We start from the raw sequence: 6,000 nt of genomic DNA on the forward strand, positions 1-6,000 counted from the left end.
CCACCTTCTTCCGACCACCTTCTTCTGACCACCTTCTTCTTTTGTTCACCTTCTTCTGCCCTACACAGATGCACTGGGCTTTCTGGCCCCAGAGACGTCCTATTGTCACTTGTTTATAGGGTTTCCATAATGATGACTTGGTTTTAGGGTGGACTTTTTCTAAGTGTGTTTGTCACCTTATGATGTAATAAAGAGGCAGAGTCTAGCTCCTCTCATGACCAACTCAGTGGCCCCATGACTAATAGTCACAGGCTTGGTGCAGTTTTCAAAGCCCTGTCAAACATCATATCTTGAGACCCACAGTGGCCGCTGCAATGGCTTTGGGCTATCCCGGGATTCTGCTCTGCTTGCCTCTGTGCAAATGGCTCCAGTTTATTGTGCATTTGGAGGGTTTTTGGCTGTTTTATAAAATTTTGTCTCTTTTCTCAGTATTAACCATCAATGTGTCTGCCACTAGTAGCCACTTAAAGTTTGTGGCAGTCTTGGAGATCATACAACTTATGTTAGAAATAGAAATGCACTTTGCACATAGGAGAATCTTTAAGCATTTGGTGAAGGTCCTAGTAGCTGGGACTACAGCAGTGTGCTACCACACCCGGCTTTTTTTTTTTTTTTTAGATGGAGTCTCACTCTGTTGCCCGGGCTGGAGTATAGTGGCATGATCTCAGTTCACTGCAACCTCCACCTCCTGGGTTCAAGCAATTCCCCTGCCTTAGCCTCCAGAGCACCTGGGATTACAGGCACACACCATCTTGCCTGGCTAATTTTTGTATTTTTAGTGGAGACACGGTTTCACCATGTTGGCCAGGCTGGTCTTGAACTTCTGAACTCAGGTGATCCACCTGCCTTGGCCTTCCAAAGTGCTGGGATTACAGGCATCTGCCACCACACCTGGCTGATTTTTTTGTATATTTTGTAGAGACAGGGTTTTGCCATGTTGCCCAGGCTGGTCTCAAACTCCTGGGCTCAAGCGACCCACCCGCCTCAGCCTCCCAACGTGCTGGGATTACAGGTGCGAGCCACTGTGCCCGGCCTCTACTTGAGCACATGTTTCATGGCCAAAGTGCATGAGCTTTGGGTCTAGATTTTCACTCAGTAACTATTTACTAATGAGTCACCCTGGGAACTAAATATCCTCCTTTAATATAATTTGTCATAGTCGCAGTGTGTTCTATATGGAGGATGAAGCTCCATCATGTTATTTCAAGTTCTCAGAAGTGTTCAGGGTCCATGAAGTTGTTTGTGCAGGCAGCATATTGGTACTGTCAGATCACTGAGAAATCAAAATCATTTTTTTCCTTTGCAAAAAATGGCTATAGAATTCAAGGGAGATGCTGGTTGTTGGACAATTTAAGTTAACATGTGTATGTGCCCAGATTACTGTATTTCCTATCCCCCCAACTACTTTTCTCTTTAAGGTGATGACAGAAGTGTCTGTTGATGGGAGACATAAGGCAGGATGTGACCATCACACAAGAAAGAAGGACTTTACCTTCCCTTCTTCTGCAGATTCTGCCTGTGTTAAGGCAACCCACAACCCTGTGGGATGGCTGTGAAGTTACTGTGAAGTCATATTGACCACACATTATTGATCACTGAACCATGTCTCCTTTGTGCAGATAGATCCTTGGATGCAGATTATAGACTTTATACTTTTCCTTGTTAACCATCTCACTAGATTTGTCCCCTGTTTGCTTTTAATCTTGTTTCTTACACAGTGGCCTCTTTCAATCTTGTCCATACCTCTGTCTTGGATCCACACATCTTCCCAGTTCTCTTTCAGGTATGGGCAGGTTCAGGGGAAGCCCCTTTGGCAGCCTCTGAGGACTTCCCTTCATTTGCCACATTCCTGGGTGTGGCTCTGTGTTTTTGTGTCCACCTGCAGGCATCCGCCCCCTTTGACGGATGCCTTAGTTGCAGTTCAGGCTTGGGGTGCAGATGAAGAAAGGGTGCAGATGAGGAAAGGGAGTGATGGCACGTGTCGGGGTGTGTGCCCAAGGCTCTTTTTTTTTTCTTTGAGAAGGAGTCTCACTCTTTCACCCAGACTGGAGTGCAGTGGCACGATCTTGGCTCACTGCAACCTCCGCCTCCCGAGTTCAAGCAATTCTCCTGTCTCAGCCTCCGGAGTAGCTCGGACTACAGGCACATGCCACCACATCCGGCTAATTTTTGTATTAGTAGAGACGGGGTTTCACCATATTGGTCAGGCTGGTCTTGAACTCATGACCACAGGTGATCCACTCGCCTAGGCCTCCCAAAGTGCGGGTTTTACAGGTGTGAGCCACTGTGCTGGGCCCCAAGACTCTTGTTGGTCAGTGCGCACCTATCGGAGTCAGCTGCCTGCTGAGGAGTTCCACTCCTCCCTGCCCCTGCCACCAATGGTCAGGTACTGGAGGGATGTGTGAAAACCCTGCAAAGCTTCCTTAGGCAAAGGCCCAGTGAGTGCAGTCGGTTGAGAGTGCCAGCCCCATGGACGTGGGACTGGGTGTGGCTGGGTGAGTGTTTGGCAGCTCGAGGGGCTTTGGAGATTCTTGCTCACTGAAGGAGCCGTAAAGACAGCCCTGGCTACCCTGTGCACACTTCATCTTCCTGGATCACCTTGCCCTCAACTCACCTCTGGCCAGTATACTTAAAAAAAAAAAAGCTGTCTTATTTTCTTTTTGATTATGGTAAAATACGCATAACATAAAATTTACCATCTTAACCATTTTTAAGTGTGTGACTCAGTTGTATTAAGCACATTCCTGTTGATGTGCAGCCAATCTCCTGAACTCTTCATCTTGCAAACTTCCCACTTCCCCCAACTTCCCACTTCCCCTCCCCCGCCCCAGGTCTGTGTCATTCTACTTCTGTCTCTGGGAATTCTCTGGGGACCTCACAGAAGAGGATTCCTGCAGGATTTGTTCTTTTAGTGACTGGCTTGTTTCATTTAGCATAATTTCTTCAAGGTTGACCCCTGTTGGAGCGAGTGTCAAAATTCCCTTCCTTTTGAGTCATATTCCATGGTATGTACAGTCCTTATGGTTTTTAACCACAGGGTCCTTGGTTTCACTTGGTCCTCAGTTTCCCATCAATCCAGTGCTGTGTGTGTATGTGCGTAGGGGGTGAGCTAGGCACACATAGACTCTTTACCCTGCTGCAGCCTTGGTTCTGTGAGTTAATTTATTCCTCTTAACTTCTAAGTTTGGGTTTTAAGGGCCAGCAGTATAGTTATGGGTGGCTTTCTTGGGGTCCACTGCAGGTGTGACCTAGTGGCTGTAAGCTATGGCTCCAGGGGAAGGAGGCTCTGTCACTTCTACATCTGGTACATGGCTAGATTTCCCACTGAGTTACAGAACATTGAACTCACCATTGATGCTTACATTGAAGCAAGGCCTTGGCTGGGTTAATACCAGCCTGAGATGGATTGAGCCCATCTTTCTCATCTGGCCTGACCCAGGGCCGGCTACCCAGGGCTAAGCCTGAGGACAGTGGCCCCTTCCAGGTCCCTGAGAGCCTATAGCCCCAACCAATCTCTACTCTCAGATATGCCTGCTGGGTCTGTCTTCAATCTTCCTTCTTTTTAACATTCATTTAAAATTAACATTATGTTTCTAAACTTAAAAGAAATTCATTTTCATTGTAGAAAAACAAGAAAAATTCTAAATAGACATAGAGAGGAAAATACAAATCTACAGCATACCCGCTCCAAGGGGAACACCATTCTTAATAACTTGGTGTCTTCACACCTTAGGTGCTCCTCACCAGTGAGTGCCCTTGGGCAGGGAGACTTGGAGGAAGACAAGGCCCCCTGGGGGTGGGTTCTAACCATCAGGAAGGCCTGAGACTCATAGAAGGCATTGTTCCCAGCAAAAGCTGTCATTCCCTCTGACAGTCTCTCAGTGACTGGTGTCAGAGTATGGCTATGCCTGTAAGAGCCCCTAGGAGAAGTGGAGCAGCCAGGTCCTGGGGTTTGACTAAATGCATGACAGGCTGGAGGCCAGCGGGCCTGCAGGGCAGTGGGGCTGGTCCTAGGGCTCCCTTGCACACTCTGCGTGTGTGCTGCCTCACACTCATCTTGGTATCTGCTGCCTAATGGATCAGCCCCTCAGTCAAACTTGAGGCAGGAGGTGAAGCTGCATTTAAACCTCCCATTACGATACAGGAGAGGGAAAGGTCACCAGGAGGTTCTGGTCCCATCTCTACAATAAACTGTGCAAATTTGGAGACTCAGTTTCCTTACCTGGAGAGGGGGATGAGCCACGCCTACAGTATGGGTGACCATAATGTGATAAGAGGAGCAGTGGGTGGCAAAGGTGAGCTTCCCTTTGTCTCTCAGCAGGCTTGGCAAGGAAGAGGAGGATTCGTGAATGTGCTTGAGGGGAGCAGAAGGTACCCTGGCTTTGGCATTAGGAAGGCTGTCTTGGGAAGGGAGGGTGGGGACGTCCCAGCTGCTGGAAAAGCTGGTGCAGCTGCAGCTGCCCCTGAGGTTGATCTCTAAAAGTGGATGCCGGGCCTGAGTGGCCTTCCAGGCTCCAGTGAGCACAGGCATTTGTCTCATGATTGCTGCTCCTTGGTGGTTCGAGGAAGGACTCCAGAGCATGCTTAGAAAGGCAGGACAGCAACTCAAGGCTCACTTGCAGCCTGTGGACATGTCCAGGACTGCAAGGGAGCTGGGACACAAGGGTGCTGACCTTGGTGCTGACCTTGCTGCAGACCTCAGCCTTGGCTGGGACCACTTCAGAAATTCCATCTTCTCCATGTTTTCCATTATCACCAGCCAAGAGGCAACACATGGGTGAGAAGGATTGACCTGGGCTTGAACCCACACTAAGCACTTTCCAAATTGGTTCCCTCTGAGGTTCTCAAACCTCAGTTCACGACACCCCCTGGACCATAAGCAATATATAACAGTTAACAGTTCTGTTAATTCAATGGTTAGGTCCAAGCAGCTCACTAAGTATGTCCTGACAGCTTAGTAGCCATTTGAAAAATAATACTTATAAAATGAAAGAAAAATAATGTTTTTCTTTTCTTTTTCTTTTTCTTTTTATTATTATTATTTTTAGAGACGGGGATTTGCTCTGTTGCCCAGGCTGGAGTGCAGTGATGCAATCACGGCTCACTGCACCCTTGAACTCCTGGACTCAAGTGATCTTCCTGCCTCAGCCTCCTGAGTAGCTAGGACTATCAGCGCATACCACTGTGCCTGGTTAATTTATTTTTTATTTTTATTTTGTAGCAATAGGGTCTCACTATGTTGCCCATGCTGGTCTTGAACTCTTGGGCTCAAGCGATCCTCCTACCTCAGACTCCCAAACTGTTGGGATTATAGGTGTGAACCACTGCACCTGACTGTTTTCATTTTTAAATAGCCACTATTCCTTTCTAAGGGGCTTATGTGCCTTATAAGCTTTGTACAGCTTCTCTAAACTTGGAATTCTTTTAGACTCCGCCACCCACATTTTATATTCCAATGTGGAATTTTGTGTGGTACTTGCAAAATCCAGCTTTGCAAAGCGATAACATTCTTGACAGGAATGCAGCAGGATCTCGTGGTTAAGCTGGGAACTGCCTGCAGCCAGCAGCTTGCCTGGCACCTGACATGTGTGGCTGAGTTTCCCTTCATTTAAGGTATCCCCCAGTGCCCCAGTGAGTTCTTAGGGGTGCTTGACACGTTTGGGAATGTGGAATGACTTAATGGGATCCTCCTTATAATCCTGTGATGTAGGTATTACCCCATTTTACAGAAGTAGAGACTGAGGCTCAGAGAAGCCAAGATATTGGCCTAAGGCCACACAGCTCCTTGGCAAGGGAGCCAGGACTGACTGGGTGTCCCTGATGCTCTGACAACACTTTGAACGATTAACTAGGTCCCTTTGAGGTTCTGAGCACTTGTCCTTCTCCCTTTAGTATCTGGCGCCAGAGGGAATCAATCTTTCTGTCCTTCAGAACTCAGACCATTCCCTGTCACCCAGCCCTGAGAGGCAGAAAGTGGACAGTGATGGGAGCCTGTTGTTT

The 6,000-nt window shown here is 47.8% G+C and overlaps 1 protein-coding gene across 1 annotated transcript in view; it reads left to right on the plus strand.

Annotated features, from left to right (window-relative positions):
* The window catches only part of DRGX (dorsal root ganglia homeobox), a 30,276-nt gene that overhangs the window by 23,998 nt on the left and 278 nt on the right, over positions 1-6,000 (plus strand). The window lies entirely within an intron of this gene.

The sequence above is a fragment of the Theropithecus gelada genome, chromosome 9 (genome assembly GCF_003255815.1).
Source record: "Theropithecus gelada isolate Dixy chromosome 9, Tgel_1.0, whole genome shotgun sequence".
Classification (NCBI taxonomy): Eukaryota; Metazoa; Chordata; class Mammalia; order Primates; family Cercopithecidae; genus Theropithecus; species Theropithecus gelada.